Consider the following 19,515-nt stretch of genomic DNA (forward strand, 5'->3'; position numbering starts at 1 on the left):
TTAGTTTCCAATTTTGTAGCAAACTACCTTTCCAGCCTTGTCGAGACTACCAACAAATCCCACTGGCTCTACCTTCAAAAGATGTACAAATTCCAACAAGTTCCACCAACATGTCTTTATTCCTCCACCACTGCTGCCTTCCCTCAGGCCCCTATCGTCTCTCCCCTGGATCATGGCAGGAACCCCCTGACTGGTCTTTCTGTTTAAACCTATGCCTCCTGAAGTCTCCTATCCAAACCACAGACTAATCATGTCCTCTGCTCAAAGTCCCCCTCTCCACTGCCCACTGTCCCTATGCCCCCCTCCCACTCTGCTGCTCCTTGAACACCCCAAGCAGCTCCCATCTCTGACCTTTGCACGCCCATTGTTCCGTCTGGCTGCAATGCTCCTCACCGGGGAACACGTGGCTCTGTTTCTCACTTCATTCAGGTCTCTGTTCAACAGCCGCATTTTCAAAAAGATTGACCTTGGCCACTCTACAGAAGACAGTCCTCCTCCCTCTGCACTCTCTGCCATCTCCTTTGACTTTCGTTGTTGGCATTTATCACCACTTAACGGCTTACACGTTTCTGTTCTTTTGTTTCTTGCTAATCTCCTTGCATGGGAATATAAATTCCCTGGAGCAAGAACTTTGAGTCAACAAACATTTGCAGGCCTTATACTTCGCTTGTTTTTGCCTCTGTCTGGACCTGGCAAGACTTTTCCATCTGGCAGATTCCTTTGCCACCTTAAATATTCAGTTCATAGACATTTCTTCTGTAAGGCCTTCCCCAAAGGTGAATGAACCCTTTCCTCTTCTTTACTTTCCTGGTTCTGTGACCATAACTTGAACATTAGTTACATCTACTTAGAATACGTTTGCGCCCACAGGGTGGGCTGGAGGTATGGACCCCCTCTGGGAGTCCACATGTAGGAGGTGCCACTTAGTACTCCTTCTATCACTGCATTGCCTCCTAACCCAGTTTCCCAATTGGACAGTCCTATGGAAGTGGAAAGAAGAGGGCAGGGTTCTTTAAGTAAAAACTGAAAGGAGTATTTTACTAAAAATGATGTGGAAAAATTGGTACACAAACCAACCTCCTTCCCTGCCTTCACACCCATGACAAAGCAAAACCCAAAAGAGAAGAGAGGCTTCCCCACCCCCATCCCACCTCCACCCTCACTGGGGCAGCTTGGGCACCACCCAGGCTCCAGTGAATCAGCAGCAGCTGTGCCCAGCAGAGGCACGCAATGTCCACGGGGACGAGGTGGTTCCTGGCAGAGCAGAACCAAAATCAAGGAAAAGGCAGAAAACTGTCCAGGTCTGTGATAACTGACCAGAGCTGCTCATGAGCACACAAGAGACATCCCTTGGGACTTTGCGGGGGAGTGGTGACCAGTTAATTCTATGTTCACAAGCCAGCCAGCAACCACTGAAAAACATGTGTACTAAAACATCTATCTTAGAGGACTTCCCCTGTAGATATCTGGGTGTCTGTCTTTCCTCCTCAGTTATGAGCTGCTTTTGTGGCAAGACCCAGCCAATGGTTTTTGTTATCTGGTTCATGTTTGCTGAGTGGTTGTAGACATGTTTGTTCAAAGAGAAAAGGGAGGAAGGGAAAGGTGAGAAGAGGGAGAAAGGAGTTGCCACAGTCAAACCCTGAAGTCTCCACAGTTAACCTCCAATCTCTTTGAAAAAACACCTAACCTCACCTCTTTCCTCCCCACAGGCCAGTTTCAGGAGCAGCTTCTCTAGGATTCCTGGTGAAAACTTAAAAGAGGAGAGAGTTTGTGGGATGAATTACAGCCCCAGCTGCGGCAGCTCTCTGGGGACCACACCTGGTACTCGCTGTCTCCTTCCTCATCAGCCTCGCCAAGTTCCTCTACCCTCAGCTGGTACCTCCTCTGGCCTCAATGGTCTGCCTGCTGATCCAAGCCTCTGACTACTGGCCCTGCTTAGCCCAGGGTAGTTGTATTTGTTCATTTATTGTCACAACTGGGCAAGAGAGTACTGAGAAGCACCCAAGTGAGTCACTCTTGGCCAGGATGATGACTCTGCTTCTAGCCTGCTGGTCCTTGCATACAAGGTGCCCAGAAAGCCCAAGTTGCAACTGTGGCGAAATACTTCAATGGAAGTAAATACTCTGGGAAGTAAATACTCTAAATACTCTGGGCTGTGAAGCCTGGAAGCCCAAGCTCCTCAAGAGTTCACAAGAGTGATGGTAAAGTAGGTCCCTCCTGCTTCCACCCCTTGTTTCCTGAACTCACATATTCTTCTTACAGAAGGTATAACACCATATAAAGGTCTGTGATTCAAGATGCACATCCAACATTAATACCAGCTATGGAAGCATAAATGGCCAAATAGCAGTACTGCTGGGACTACAGCCTCAATCTGATATAAAATCTTTTTCTTCCCTGAGCTAGCCACCTTTTGTCCATCTGACTGAGTTAGTGAGATGTCATTGATGTAATGGAGCAGTGTGATGTTTTGCAGGGTGTCTAAACGGTCTTGATCTCTTAGGCTGTCTTACCATAGAAGCTGAAAGTTAACATAGCTCTGGAGTAAAGTTATAAATGTATAACATTGATGTTCCATGTGAATGCATACTGTTTCTGACCTACTTTCCTCATAGGTATAGAAAAGAACTTATTCACCAAAGTAGTGTCCACATAAAGTGTACCTGAGGCTGTGTTCTTTTGCTCTAGCTAAGATGCCCGAACTGGTGTGGTGGCTGCAGGAGGACTACTCCTCGGGTGAGTTTGGGGTGGTCCACTGTCATCCTCTGGGTTTAGTCTGGTGTCTTCAGGGATAATACTGATAAATTTATTGGAAAAATGAGAAGAATCCTTTAAAATCTTAAAGGTTGCTTCATTGTATGCTGCCAAGGAAGCCCTCCAACTTTTACACAGGTTTTAAATTGACTATTTTTTAATTGACTATTAATCACTCCTAGTTTTTTATATTTTTTTCTAGGGCATCAGTAGAGCTTAGCAATTGCCACCCAATGCCATTGTCTCATAGTAACTATTTCCCCTGTTTCTCTTAAATGCCTAGTATATTCCCTTCCACAAGCAAAGTATCCCAGTTCACCACTATTGAAAGCTGTAACAACTGCACCACTACTTTATGCAAAGGATTATCTGTATTCCAGCTACTGGCAGTGAGAGGGGCCTCAGAACTGGTCTAGCAAAGAGTAATACAGCTCCAAAACTGCATCTCATCACCTGCTTTCTCAGACCACTCCACTTCCAATAGAAACACATTCCTGTTTCTTATGGAATCGGGCTCTGAGACAAGTTTAAAATACCTGACAACTGTTGGGAGGGGGTGCTCTTAAGATCCATACCTGTGTAAAGGATGAGCCAGAAAGGATGCGGCAGAGGGAAAAACTGGGCAGACATGCAACCTGAACAACAATCCAGTGGAATGTGAATTATTCTGTTATTGAATTAGATGGTAAAGCACTGTGTTCATTATACAATAACACTATTGCCATGCTAAAAGAATACAGTATATATCAACATTAACAGGCTAATCACATTACTGTCCACCCATAGGAGAATAATCATCAGAAAAAATAGAAAATTAACAATGAAATGTATCATCTGCAGTATTTAAAACTGAATAGCTCACTACACCCGGAGAAGGCAATGGCAACCCACTCCAGTACTCTTGCCTGGAAAATCCCATGGATGGAGGAGCCTGGTAGGCTGCAGTACATGAGGTCGAGAAGAGTCGGACACGACTGAGTGACTTCACTTTCACTTTTCACTTTCATGCATTGGAGAAGGAAATGGCAACCCACTCCAGTGTTCTTGCCTGGAGAATCCCAGGGACAGTGGAGCCTCCTGGGCTGCCGTCTATGGGGTCGAACAGAGTTGGACATGACTGAAGCGACTTAGCAGCAGCAGCAGCAGCAGCTCATTACACCAGAATTTCTTCACAAGTGTAAAGAATGAAAACAAATCTGCAACCAAAGTAAATTTCTGAGTGGCTCATTTGTTAACCAATCATGGGAAACTGTTTTACTGATATTGAGTTAATTAAATTTGCTTTGATTGTACCAGCTGACAAAATGTGTCCTAAGAAAATTAGCTTGCTTACTACAGTTAGATTTGGGGGTAGAAGAAATGAGGGCATGAAAAGCAACATCAATAATCAATTAAAAATCAAGGTAAATTATTTCAAGTAGTCTTCCTTAGCTTTGGATGAGTAAACAGGTATTATTAGTAATAATGTTCAGTTCGTCTTGTTTATTAAAGGAATCAGAGCCAAGTGTGAAATGACTGCAGTAGGCCTCTGTGAATAGTTTGAATGAACAGACTGTTTCCTAAGAAGCTGAGAAAACAAATCAGTACAAGCTTAAGTGGAATCTGCTATGATGCGTTACAGCTAATGGTGGCAAAAACACATGTGAAGCAGAAAAACGTTTAGACAAATTTAAAAACTTATGAAAACATAAGGTGTATAAAGCCTGTATTTATTCACTGTATTATTTGTCAACAGATATTTCGTTGAAAATATTTTGAATCTGTTATTTGTCATTGTCTCCATGTCAGTGGTGAAATTCATTCACTCTCATGGACTCTTACCAGTTCTGTGATTGTTTATTCATTTTTTTAATTTTTTAAGTCATATAAGTGTGATAACACAATTACAGGAGATTTGGAAAATACAGAACAAAGTTACATCTAGTTCCACTATATATTACAATTTTTAAGTAGATAAATTAAGGTTTTTAGTTTGAGTTTCAATATCAACTGTAAAAAATTAATAGAATGAATAGATAGAAAAATAAGAGGATATAGTAGACCTGAAAAGCACTATGAACCAATGCAACATAATTAAGATTTATACAATTTTCTCACAACAGTAGGATACAAATTCTATTCAAGTTCCCGTAAACTATAAACTTGGAGACACTGGAACATCAGTTCTGTTAATTTTTTTTTGGGGGGGGGGAGTCTGAAATAGAAGCTGAATATTCCAACTTGTTGTACTACATAGCAGTTTGACAGTTTAGCAGTGGTAAGGTTTTATTGTGATTTTTAACTCAGGAACTAGATTGAAATTGTACTCAAATGTTTATAACAGCTTATTATCACAGCCCCAAATGGGAAATAACCCAAATGCCTATTAACTGATGAATGAATTAACAAATCATGGTCTATTGTATTCCACTGTGCTGTGGACTGAATTGTGTCTCCTGAAAATTTATATATTGAAGCCCAGTTTAATAGATTTGAAGATAGGACCTTTGAGAGATAATATGGATCAGAGGAGGTCATGGAGGTGGGGAACTGGTTGTGAAATTACAGCATCCCTCCTTTCTCCCCCATTTGAGGACAGAGAGAGAAGGCAGTTGTCTGCCAGCCAGGCTTTGCAGAACCCTACCACAATGGCACCTTGATCTTGGACTTCCAAAACTGTGAGAAAATACATTTCTGTTGTTTAAGCCCCTAGTCTGTGGTGTTTTGTTATGGTAACCCAAGCTAAGTATGATCTGTTAGATTCCTTTGTAACACAATAAAAAAGACATACTACTGATACACACAGCAACGTGAGTGAATATCAAAAGCATTATGCTAAGTGACAGAAGTCAGACACAAAAGACATACAATTCCATTTATATGACAGTCTGTAAAAGGCAAAACTAAAGGGACAAAAAGCAGATAAGTGGTTTCCAAGCGCTGGAATAGAGGGTGAAGACTAAAGGTAAATGGGCATGAGGGAACTTTTCAGTGAGATGAAAGTGTTCTGTATTTTGATTGTGGTGTGTATGCGTGTGTGTGTGTGTGTGTGTGTGTGTGTGTGTATGTATTGGAGAAGGCAATGGCACCACACTCCAGTACTCTTGCCAGGAAAATCCCATGGATGGAGGAGCCTAGTAGGCTGCAGTACATGGGGTTGCTAAGAGTCAGACATGACCGAGCGGCTTCACTCTCACTTTTCACTTTTCTGCAATGGAGAAGGAAATGGCAACCCACTCCAGTGTTCTCACCTGGAGAATCCCAGGGACGGCGGAGCCTCCTGGGCTGCCGTCTATGGGGTCGCACAGAGTTGGACACGACTGAAGCGACTTAGCAGCAGCAGCCACATATATATATATATATATATATAAAATGTGGTGTATATATATGTAGATATATATGTACATATATATACTTGTTTGCCCAATATAAGTTTGCCCAAGTTCAGATCCATTGCATCAGTGATGTCACCCAGGCATCTCATCCTCTGACACCCTCTTCTCCTTCTGCCATCAATCTTTCCCAGCATCAGGGACTTTTCCATTGAGTCAGCTATTCACATCAGATGATCAGAATACTGGAGTTTCAGCTTCAGCTTCAGTCCTGCCATTAGAGTGGTATCATCTGCATATATATATAATGTGGTGTGTGTGTGTGTGTGTATATATATATATATATATATATATAATGTGGTATATATGTATATATAGTATCTGTCTATATATGTCAGTCTACACTTATCAAAACTCAAAAAACAGAACATTTAAAATTGGAGAATTTCACCTCAATAAAGCTGATTAAAACCCATCCCCACACACATACAGCAGTCAAGATTGCCAGGAGAAATATCAACAACCTCGGATATGCAGATGATACCACTCTAATGGCAGGACTGAAGCTGAAGCTGAAACTCCAGTATTCTGGTCATCTGATGTGAATAGCTGACCCAATGGAAAAGTCCCTGATGCTGGGAAAGATTGATGGCAGAAGGAGAAGAGGGTGTCAGAGGATGAGATGCCTGAATGGCATCACCGATGCAATGGATGTGAACTTGGGCAAACTTCAGAAGTTGGTGAGACAGAGAGGCCTGGTGTGCTGCAGTCCATGAGTTCGCATAGAGTTGGACACAACTGGGCGACTGAACAACAATGACAACAACAATGGCAGAAAGCAAAGAGGAACTAAAGAATCTCATGATGAAAGTGAAAGAGGACAGTGAAAAAATTTTACTTAAAACTCAACATTCAAAAAACCAAGATCACAGCAACTGGTCCCATCACTTCATGGTAAATAGAAGGAGAAAAAGTGGAAACGGTGACAGATTTTATTTTCTTGGTCTCCGAAATCACTGTGGATGGTGTCAGCAGCCATGAAATTTGAAAATGCTTGCTTCCTGGAAGATAAATTAAGACAAACCTAGACAGCATATTAAAAAGCAGAGACATCACTTTGCCTACAATTGTCCATATAATCAAACCTATGGTTTTTCTAGTAGTCATATATGGATGTGAGAGTTGGACCATAAAGAAGGTTGAATGCCAAAGAAATAATGCTTTCAAATTGTGGTGCTGGAGAAGACTCTCGAGAGTCTCTTGTACTGCAAGAGATCAAACCAGTCAATCCTAAAGGAAATCAACCTTGAATATTCATTGAAATGGCTGATGCTAAAGCTGAAGTTTCATTACTTTGGCCACCTGATGTGAAGAACCAACTCATTAGAAAAGACCCTGATGCTGGGAAAGATTGAAGGCAGGAGGAGAAGAGGGTGGCAGAGGATGAGATGTTTGGATGGCATCACTGACTCAGTGGACATGAACCTAAGTAAACTCCAGGAGACAGTGGAAGACAGGGAAGCCTGGTGTGTTGCATGCAGTCCATGGGATAGGAAAGATCTGGACACAACTCAGCGGCTGAACAACAAAGCTGATTAAAATTCATCTATTCAAACATAGAGCAGATATGCAATTTATGAAATTTATAATTCATGCAATTTACATTTTACAATCAGGATGTTGATGCCAACGTAAATTGCAACATTTCTTTTTGTTTGTAATCTGACTCACAACCTACATTCAATCCATCAGCAAATTCTTAGGCTTTAGTCTTCTGCTTCCACTCTAGTGTAAGCCATCTCTAGTCATCTCTTCCTGGGGTTATTGAATCAGCCTCCTAACTAGTCTCTGGGTTTCTGCCCTTGCCTTCAAAGGCAATTCTCAGAACAATTAGTGATGCTCTTAAAACATAAAGCACATTTCATCACCCTGGCTCAATTGCTTCCATCATGCTGGGGAAACACTCCAAAGCTCTGCAGAGACCTCCTTGATCTGGACTCTGCTTGGCTCTCCAATTTAGTGGGTTGCCAAAAAGTTCCTTTGGTTTATATAGTACAAGTAAAAGACACATTTTTCATTTTCATCAAGAACTTTATTGAACAACGTACTCACCATTTTGTTCTACTCTGCATATGTGTGTGCTCAGTCACTCAGTTGTGTCTGACTCTCTGTGACTCGACGACCAGAGGGGACGGCCAGGCAAGAATACCGGAGTGGGGTTGCCATTTCCTCCTCCAGGGGATCTTTCCAACCCGGGGATCAAACCTCCGTCTGTTATGTCTCCTGCACTGGTAGGCAGATGCTTTACCACTGTGCCATCTGGGAAGCCCATTTTCCACTACCCTCTGTCATTTTTCAACTTCATAATTCCATCTTCCCTAAGCTTTTTGTCTTTTTGAGCAAAGAACTGTTCTGTGCCTTTAACAGTCTTTCAGGGAATTCCATTAAGAGAATTTTTTAAAGACTGAAATAAATGGACATCTGAAGGGGCAATGTCTGGTGAATAAGGTGGATGAGTCAGAACTTCCCAGCCAAGTTGTAATGGTTCTTCCCTGGTCATCAAACATGCGGTCTTGCTTATCCTAATGGAAGACTCTGCATTTTTTGCTGACTAATTTCGGGCACTTTTTTGTCAAGTGATGCCTTCAGCTGATTTAATAGGGAGCAGTACTTGTTGGAAGTAACCCTTTGGTTTTCCAGAAGGAGCTCATAATAGAGGACTCCCTTCCAGTCCCACTATATATACAACATCACATTCTTTGGATGAAAACTGGCCTTTGGTGTAGTTGATGGTGGTTCATTTCACTTGCCCCATGACCCCTTCTGCTCCACATTACTGTATAGTATCTACTTTTCATCAGCCATCACAATTTGTTTTAAAAACAGAATGTTTTGTTATGTTTAAGTAGAAAACTACATGCAGAAACAGCATCAAGATGGCTTTTTTAATTAACTTATGTGGAACCCAAGCATCGAAGTCATTAATACAACCAAGCTGGTGCACATGATTGTCAATGCTTGATTTGGATATTTTTAAAAATAATTTTTTTATTTTTGACTGTGCTGGGTCTTCATCGCTGCTCTTTTTGTTTGCTTTGATTGTAACAACAGCTTTCTTGAGATATAATTATATATCATTTCATGTATATAAATTTTTTAGCATATTCACAGAGTTGTGCAAGCCACAGTTAATTTTAGAATATTTTCATCACCTCAGACTCTTAGGCTATCAGATCCCTATTTCCCCATACCACCAGCCCTGAGAAATGACTAATCCACTTTTTGTCTATGAATTTGCCTATTATTTTGATGCCTTGAATCGAAAAAGCAAGGGAGTTCCAGAAAAACATCGATTTCTGCTTTATTGACTATGCTAAAGCCTTTTACTGTGTGGATCACAATAAACTGTGGAAAATTCTGAAAGAGATGGGAATACCAGACCACCTGACCTGCCTCTTGAGAAACCTGTATGTAGGTCAGGAAGCAACAGTTAAAACTGGACATGGAACAACAGGCTAGTTCCAAATAGGAAAAAGAGTACGTCAAGGATGTACATTGTCACCCTACTTATTTAACTTATATGCAGAGTACATCATGAGAAACGCTGGACTGGAAGAAGCACAAGTTGGAATCAAGGTTGCAGGGAGAAATATCAATAACCTCAAATATGCAGATGACACCACCCTTATGGCAGAAAGTGAAGAAGAACTAAAGAGCTTCTTGATAAAAGTGAAAGAGGAGAGTGAAAAAGTTGGCTTAAAGCTCAACATTCAGAAAACTAAGATCATGGCATCCAGTCCCATCAGCATGGCAAATAGATGGGGAAACAGTGGAAACAGTGGCTGACTTTATTTTTGGGGGCTCCAAAATCACTATACATGGTGATTGCAGCCATGAAATTGAAAGATGCTTGCTCCTGGAAGGAAAGTTATGACCAACCTAGATAGCGTATTGAAAAGCAGAGACATTACTTTGTCAACAAAGGTCTGTCTAGTCAAGGCTATGGTTTTTCCAGTAGTCATGTATGGATGTGACAGTTGGACTGTGAAGAAAGCTGAGTGCCAAAGAATTGATGCTTTTGAACTGTGGTGTTGGAGAAGACTCCTGAGAGTCCCTTGGACTGCAGGGAGATCCAACCAGTCCATCCTAAAGGAGATCAGTCCTGGGTGTTCATTGGAAGGACTGATGTTGAAGCTAAAACTCCAATACTTTGGCCACCTGATGTGAAGAGCTAACTCATTTGAAAAGACCCTGATGCTGGGAAAGATTGAGGGCAGGAGGAGAAGGGGACAACAGAAGATGAGAGTTGGACCGCATCACTGACTCAACAGACATGAGATTGAGCAGGCTTCGGGAGGTGGTGATGGACAGGGAATCCTGGTGTGCCACAGTCCGTGGGGTCGCAAAGAATCAGATAAGACTTAGCAACTGAACAACAATGACAACGACAAATAAATCGAAGGAGCACCAACTTATGAACAGCATGGCAAGATATTCACCTCTAAGTATATGAGTAAGGAGTACAAAAGCCATCTCATAAGCCATTTTGGAAAGATTTAGTTGAATCCCAAATCTTATTTTTACTCCGGACTAGAAGGCAAGATGCAAGCATTTGTTCTCTTCTCCATACATGGAATACTTAAATGGTACCTGACTTATTAGTTCCTCTAACATTTTGGAAGTTAGTCTCTGACACCATATTAATGTAAGGCATTTCAAGGGGCTTTCACTATTATTTTCAGTTCTTATTGTTAATTGTCAGGTCTTATAAAGCCTATTTTGTTAAATTACATTATCCTTGAAAGATAAACATTTCATCCATATTCTACTTTATATTCTTGGATTTCAGCAAACTCTCTTTTATGTCTTTAATTCCACTCACGAAAAGTATAAATTCTTTGAAAATTAAAATAGCTCTAACATTTTTGTATTTCCTAAGAATTAATGTTTCATTTTTCCACATTAACCCTTCTCTTCTTTTCTTGGAGTTGTTTTGGTATTTTTCTAATTTTGTGAATAGCAGGCTTAATCTAAACACACTTAAAATCAATACTTTATTTGTTAATAAATTACAATAGAATTAATATTCTGATGTAAACTTTGTGCTTTGGCTGTCTGCCAGTGATTCTTACATGTTTTTAATATTGGTATTTTTCTAGATAATGTGCAATTTTATTTTGGGTCAACTGCTTATCCCAATATGATAAGAGGTTTTTAAAACAGCAAATGATGGCATACTATATTAAATTAAAACCTGTTATTTCCATACAGCAGAAACTAACACAATATTGTAGAACAACTATACTCCAATAAAAAAATTTTTAATCTCATCATTTCCTTTTGCTCAAAATTTTAAAGAAATGAACCATCGACCTAAATATAATAGTTAAAACAATGAAACTCTTGGAAAAAAATAAAAAATAAATCTTCATGATCTTGGATTAGGTAAAGCCTTCTTAGATATGACATCAAAAGCATAAGCAACAAAAAAAAAATTGATAAATTCAACTTTATCAATACCTAAAAGTTTTGTGCTTCAAAGAACACCACCAAGGAACTAAAAAGACATCCCAGAGAATGGGAGAAATATTTGCAAGTCACATATCTCATAAAGTATTTGTACCCAGAATATATAAAGAACTCTTCCAACTCAAAAAGGCAACCCAATTTTCAAAACAGGCAAAGGATCTGAATAAACTTTTCCCCAAAGAATGTATACAAAAGTCTTCAAGTGCCAATAAACACATGAAAAAACACTCAATATTGGTCATCAAGGAAATGCAAATCCAAACAACAATGAGATTCCACTTCAACCACACTAGAGTGACTATAATCAAAAAGACAGATAAAACAAGTGCTTGTGGGGAAATTGGAAACCTCACACATTGATGGGGGGAACCCTCATAAATGATGTAGCTGGTTTGAAAAACAATTTGGAAATTCTTTGAAATGTTTATCATATTGCCATATGACTAGATATCCCATTCCTAGGTATATGCCCAAGAGAAATAAAAACATATTCACACAAATCTTGTACATAAACGCTCATAGCAACATAATTCATAAAAGCCCCAAACTGAAAGCAACCCAAATGTCCACCAACTGATTAATGGATAAATAAAATATGACCTATCCATACAATAGACTATTATTCAGTAATAAAAAGGAATACTGACACAGTACAGCATAGATGAACCCTGAAAATATTATGCTAAGTGAAAGAAGCCAGTCACAAAAGACCTTGTATTATATGGTTCTATGTCTATAAAATGTCCTGAATTGGGAAATCTATAGAGATAGAAAGTGGATTAGTGGTTGCCTATGGCTGAGGGCAAGTGAGGGAAGTGATTGCTAATGGGTATGGAGTTCGGGGAGAGGGTAATGAAAATGTCTACAAGTGAGGGAAGTGATGATCTTGCAACTCTATGAATGTACTAAAAACATCACATTGTATACTTTAAATTGTATAGTATATAGATTCACACACACACATCATTAGGATATAAGGATGAGGGACATTATGATAAGTCCTCTCATTTATTTTCTGTTTAAAAAAAAAAACAAACATTTAGGAACTTTCCTGGTGGTCCAGAGATTAAGACTTCACCTTCCAATGCAGGGGATGCAAGTTCCATCCCTGGTCAGAGAGTTAAGATCCTACTTGTCTTGGGGCAAGAAAAAACAAACATAAAATAGGAGCAATATTGTAACAAATTCGAAAGACTTTAAAAATGACCCACATAAGGAAAATTAAAATTAAAAGACAAACATCTGAAAAAAGCCAGTAATTCAATCACTAATGATTACAAGGTCTTTTAGCACCTCGCACACACCAACCTGGACCCACCGGTGTTTCAAGACTCCATGAATGAGAACTGCTGCTTTACACCTTGATTTATTATGCGTAACATCCTTCAGTTCTCTCTGCTCTTCATCTAGATGGCTTTAATTAAATGCTTTCCAGGGCTGCTCCAGAATTGCTCTCCAGGAGTATTTTAGGGGCAGCAGTCTGGTTTAGAAGGAGCAAAACCAGGGATTTGTCTTGAAGCTGCATATGCACAGCAAGCCCACTTTTTCACTTAAAATTTAGAGGCTGATAAGATTGGTACACCCAGAGTACTGCTTTTGGGTGGGCCCCTCCTCTGCTTCAATAGGGACCACGTAGAAATGGGCCTGTATTCTTAAAACCTGCTTCATAGTTTCAAGGCTCACTTGTGCTTCCAACAAGCAATTATTCTGCAATGATATTCTGCCTTTCTAAATATAGCATATAGAAATGGACCTCCCCTTTTGAGCAGTGTCTGCCAACAAGACTTCTTTCCTGGTGCTAAAAATACATGCAGATGATTTTAATGGTGCCACTTTCAGATTCTCCTTTCACTGTGTCTGTTCCTTCCCATGTGTTGTCATTTTTCTATTTGAAAATCATGACCATGAGACCTTGAACATTTACGGGTTATACAAACAGCTTCCGTTGGTATATTTTTAATAATCACCACTCTTATTATTACCACATGTTGAAATCCCAAGTGATAGCAGAGTGACAGACTTTAACAGTATGATTATTTGGGCAAGAGACATGTGATATTTTTGTCTTCTGAGAGAGAAGGTGTTTTGGCTGAGATGTCTTAGACAAATTCTTTAATATCACTGATCCTTTGTGTCTTCATTAGTGTGTGTTTGACTCTGTGTGTGTGTGTGTGTTCGTGTGTGCTCGGTCATGTCTGACTTTTTGCAACTCCATGGACTGTAGCCTACCAGGTTCCTCTGTGCATGGGATTTCCCAGGTAAGAATACTGGAGTGGGTTGCCATTTCCTGCTCCAGGAGAGCTTCCTGATTCAGGGATTGAGCCCACATCTCTTTCATCTCCTGCATTGGCAGGCAGATTCTTTACCACTGTGCCACCTGGGAAGCCTGTCTTCATTAGTAGAGTGCTGCTAATGCCTTAAAGGATTTTGATAAGAAACATGTGGGATTTTATGTTATCTATTATTAGATTTTGAATTAGATATTAGTTATCTATTGCTGTACAATGAATCCCCACCCCACCCCCTGCCAAATTTAGCAGCTTGAAACAATTTTATTGTCTTATACAGTTTCCTAGGGTTAGAAATCCTGGAGCAGTTTAGCTGAATGGTTCTGGTATAGAATCTCTCACAAGATAGCACTCAAATTATTGGCCAGGGATGCATTCTCTGTCGATTGCATGAGTTTGGCGGATTTGCCTCCAAGTTCACTCATATGGTTATTGGCAGGAGGCTTCCATTTATTACCATGGGAACCTATCTGCATGGCTTCTCCCAAAGTCAGTGGTCAGAGGATAAGATAGAGTGTATGCCAAGACACTGCACTCTTACAACCTAAATTCGATGGCGACATACCATCACGACTGCCATATTCTGATCACACTAACCAACCCGATACAATGTGGGAGAGGACAGCACCAGGGTGAAAAGAACAGGAGGCAGGCATCACTGCAGACCATCATGGAGGCTGGGTACCACCTATGGATGGAGCACCCAGCAGGCACACCTGGACACTAGCAATTCAACAGCCATTTATTGAGCCCTTCTAGGCCCAAGAGGTATAACACAGACGTCCTTGCCCCAAGGACTCTCATTGTAGAGGCTCATAGTAAGTGCTCAAGAAATATATTTTTCCCTCAAGAGAAAGAAAGAAACAAAAACTCCATGAAAGGAGATCTTGATAGTCAGAGATACAGCCACTATCCAAGTAATGCTCTCTAGAGAAAACCTCCCCTAAATGTAACTATTATGAGTTGGAAGACTCCACGATTTTCGGTTTAGTGTCTGAGAATTTACGTTAAGGATCTGAGCAGAAGTAAAGACAATCATTATAACTGTCTCTGAGAAAAAGGTGTACTAGGCAAATTGATGGTGTCCACAGTCCAGCAAACAGTTATTTTCCAAAACAATTATTTGGCAAACTAATAAGTAAGGTTCTAAAACTCTGGGCTCCTTATCTCTATGTGAAAGCAACTAAGGTGTAAGCTCTCTTTGGCAATGATTCATCCACTGTCAATTTTGTTGATGTTTAATCTAATGTACATATAGATACTGTATGTACTATATAATAAGGTGACCTTGAGCGTAACATCTTCTTCTGTTAATAGAAGGCACTCTGACCTCCCAGTTTATCCTAATTAGTGAGACGTGACTCTCCTGATATTTTACCTGTGCTAAAATATTTATATTTCAGGCTCTTAGAGGAGACATGTATGATTCATAGGATTAATGGCAAAGGAATTTACCTCCATTATCAAATTAGCCTTGCATCTCACCAGCCTTCACAAGGCTAAAGTGAAGCTTGAGATTTATACATAAATATTGAAGTCTGATTCCAAGTTTAATAAAACATGCATACCTTTCCAATAAACCCATGGAAAGAAATGGACACTGGAACTTTTGCTGATGTAGAAGGTGTCTGAGAAACACCAACTAAAGTCCCATTGGATGGCTGTCATTCCCTCTAATGCCCTTGACCAGACTTTTCAGGTCACCAAAAATTCTGTGGTTCGGTAGCTCTTTGCTAAGCCTGCTGTCCTCTGCCAGGCCTGTGGAGGATGCAGGAGAGGAGACTGATACCATCTCTGAGCTCATAGATTTAATGAAAAACACTTGTCCTAGAGTCTCCTCCTCCATGAGAAATGGAAGGGATTATAGTTGTCTTATTCACAGCTGTATTTTCAGTGCTTATAAAGGGAGTTTCAGGCAATTCCCATTAGGGAATCCCTAGCATACCCATAAGAACTAAAGCATCACGTGGCCCCCAGGAGTCTCTGCACTTAATCACATACACCATGAAACTGCAATGAGAACTTTGGGGCTGAGCAGGGTCCAGACCCTCCAAAGTCCCCACATCTTGGATTCATTCCTGTCTCCCTATGTAGCTGCCACGTGCCTGATGTTGGTGCACCCTTCTCATTGCCAAGACTGTACTCCAGTGGTTCCCAATCTTCAGCCAAAGAAAGAGTATTTGACCTTTTGCAGTCAAATGAGAGAAATAAAAATAGTGTAATTAGTTTTTCACAAAGCTCAGTGGGAAGGACTATTTATTCTGAGAACAGACCTTTCTTTATTGGTGTTAATATGTTACCTATTTTATAAAATTATGGTGAAATTTTTTTTAAAATAAAAAGACAGCAATATTTTATTTTGGGCACTTACTCAGTATTTCACAGATCCTCAACAAGTTTTGAGGTAGGTTACTATTAGTATTTATTTTACAAACTAAAACTCAGGCAGAGGTTACATCCCTTGTTGCAAACCATAACAGGAGTACTACCATAACCAAGAAAAACATGGTTTTTCAGATTAATCTGATGTGTGTGAATTTAACAGTGATAGCTTGCAAATAGTCATTAAAAACAAAATAAAACCAAAACCCCACTACATATTACAGAAATTCTACTTTGGGTATTTTGTAACTCTTAAGTCAATCCTACAATGATTATACATGCTTTTGAATAACCTACTTACTCTCATTACAAATATATTTCTGCTGGATCATCAAAAAAGCAAGAGAGTTCCAGAAAAACATCTATTTCTGCTTTATTGACTATGCCAAAGCCTTTGATTGTGTGGATCACAATAAACTGTGGAAAATTCTGAAAGAGATGGGAATACCAGACCACCTGACCTGCCTCTTGAGAAGCTTGTATGCAGGTCAGGAAGCACCAGTTAGAACTGGACATGGAACAACAGACTGGTTCCAAATAGGAAAAGGAGTACGTCAAGGCTATATATTGTCATCCTGCTTATTCAACTTATATGCAGAGTACATCATGAGAAACGCTGGACTAGAAAAAGTACAAGCTGGAATCAAGGTTGCTGGGAGAAATATCAATAACCTCAGATATGCAGATGACACCACCCTTATGGCAGAAAGTGAAGAACTAAAGAGCCTCTTGATGAAAGTGAAAGAGGAGAGTGAAAAAGTTGGCTTAAAGCTCAACATTCAGAAAACTAAGATCATGGCATCCAGTCCCATCAGCGTGGCAAATAGATGGGGAAACAGTGGAAACAGTGGCTGGCTTTATTTTGGGGGGCTCCAAAATCACTGCAGATGGTGACTGCAGCCATGAGATTAAAAGACGCTTACTCCTTGGAAGGAAAGTTATGACCAACCTAGATAGCATATTAAAAAGCAGAGACATTACTTTGTCAACAAAGGTATGTCTAGTTAAGGCTATGGTTTTTCCAGTAGTCATGTATGGATGTGAGAGTTAGACTATAAAGAAAGATGAGTGCCGAAGAATTGATGCTTTTGAACTGTGGTGTTGGAGAAGACTCTTGAGAGTCCCTTGGACTGCAAGGAGATACAACCAGTCCATCCTAAAGGAGATCAGTCCTGGGTGTTCATTGGAAGGACTGATGTTGAAGGTGAAACTCCAATACTTTGGCCACCTGATGTGAAGAGCTAACTCATTTGAAAAGACCCTGATGCTGGGAAAGACTGAGGGCAGAAGGAGACGGGGACAACAGAGGACAAGATGGTTAGATGGCATCACTGACTCAATGGACATGAATTTAGGTAAACTCCGGGAGTTGGTGATAGACAGGGAGGCCTGGCGTGCTGTGGTTCATGGGGTCGCAAAGAGTCAGACACAACTGAGTGACTGAACTGAACTGAATCCTTATCATTGAAGAAGGAAATGGCAGCCCACTCCAGTACTCTTTTTTTTTTTTTATTAGTTGGAGGCTAATTACTTTGCAATATTGCAGTGGTTTTTGCCGTACATTGACATGAATCAGCCATGGATTTACATGTGTTCCCCATCCCGATCCCCCCTCCCACGTCCCTCCCCTTCCCATCCCTCTGGGTCGTCCCAGTGCACCAGCCCTGAGCACTTGTCTCATGCATCCAACCTGAACTGGTGATCTGTTTCACCCTTGATAGCATACTTGTTTCAATGCTGTTCTCTCAGAACAACCCACCCTCGCCTTCTCCCATAGAGTCCCAAAGTCTGTTCTGTACATCTGTGTCTCTTTTTCTGTTTTGCATATAGGGTTATCATTACCATCTTTCTAAATTCCATATATATGTGTTAGTATACTGTATTGGTCTTTATCTTTCTGGCTTACTTCACTCTGTATAATGGGCTCCAGTTTCATCCATCTCATTAGAACTGATTCAAATGAATTATTTTTAATGGCTGAGTGATATTCCATTGTGTATATGTACCGCAGCTTCCTTATCCATTCGTCTGCTGATGGGCATCTAGGTTGCTTCCATGTCCTGGCAACTATAACCAGTGCTGCGATGAACACTGGGGTACATGCGTCTCTTTCAGATCTAGTTTCCTCGGTGTGTATGCTCAGGCCACTCCAGTACTCTTGCCTGGAAAATCCTATGGACAGAGGAGCATGGTGGGGTACAGTCCAAGGTGTCGCAAGAGTCGTACATGACTTAGCAACTAAACCACCACCAATCCTTATAGTAACAAATTAGCACATTGTTGCTTTTATTGTTTTCTTCTTTTGGGGTAGGTAGAGCAGGAAGATAATCAGCAAGCTTTCCTCAGAGTGCTAGGCAGCCTTTAGGTGCAGGTGCTATGCTCAGTGCACCATCTATGGTGGTTTGGGGTCAAAGGAAAGCAGGTATTTAATGAAGCAAAGATCCAGAAAAGATGCCTGGCTCCAAAAGAGGTGGAGGCCTTGCACAAGTCAAAGAAGAAGAAAAAAGCACTATCATCTCAGGCTACTGATCCCTAGCGTCATGCTACAGCATAACAGCATATGGGAAGAGTTCTTAAAAGACCAGTAATTTGTCCCAGCAGTCTGTTAATTAAAGTTCTTACTAACTAGGCAAACCACACATACAATTAAATTTACATTTTATTAAAATGACATATTTAGAAGCAAAATATCTAAATATGTATTATCTGTTCCACCTATCATGTAAATTGCTCTAATTGTCACAAGTCTAATTCACTTAGCTCATTATAATCACTTAAAATTCAGCACATCCTGAGTAGATTCCTGGGCCAGTCTTCTCACGTTTTATTATAAATTTCCTTTTATTTAAACAAGTGTCATTTAGTAATAGCACAGGATTCAGTTCAGTTCAGTTCAGTCGCTCAGTTGTGTCCGACTCTTTGCGACCCCATGAACCGCAGCACGCTAGGCCTCCCTGTCCATCACCATCTCCCGGAGTCCCAAACCCAAACCCATGTCCATTGAACCGGTGATGTCATTCAACCATCTCGTCCTCTGTTGTCCCCTTCTCCTCCTGCCCTCAGTCTTTCCCAGCATCAGGGTCTTTTCAAATGAGTCAGCTCTTCACATCAGGTGGCCAAAGTATTGGAGTTCCAGCTTCAACATCAGTCCTTCCAATGAACACCAGGACTGATCTCCTTTAGGGTGAACTGGTTGTATCTCCTTGCAGTAAAAGGGACTCTCAAGAGTCTTCTCCAACACCAGACACACA

Source organism: Muntiacus reevesi, chromosome 15, assembly GCF_963930625.1.
Source record: "Muntiacus reevesi chromosome 15, mMunRee1.1, whole genome shotgun sequence".
Lineage (NCBI taxonomy): Eukaryota > Metazoa > Chordata > Mammalia > Artiodactyla > Cervidae > Muntiacus > Muntiacus reevesi.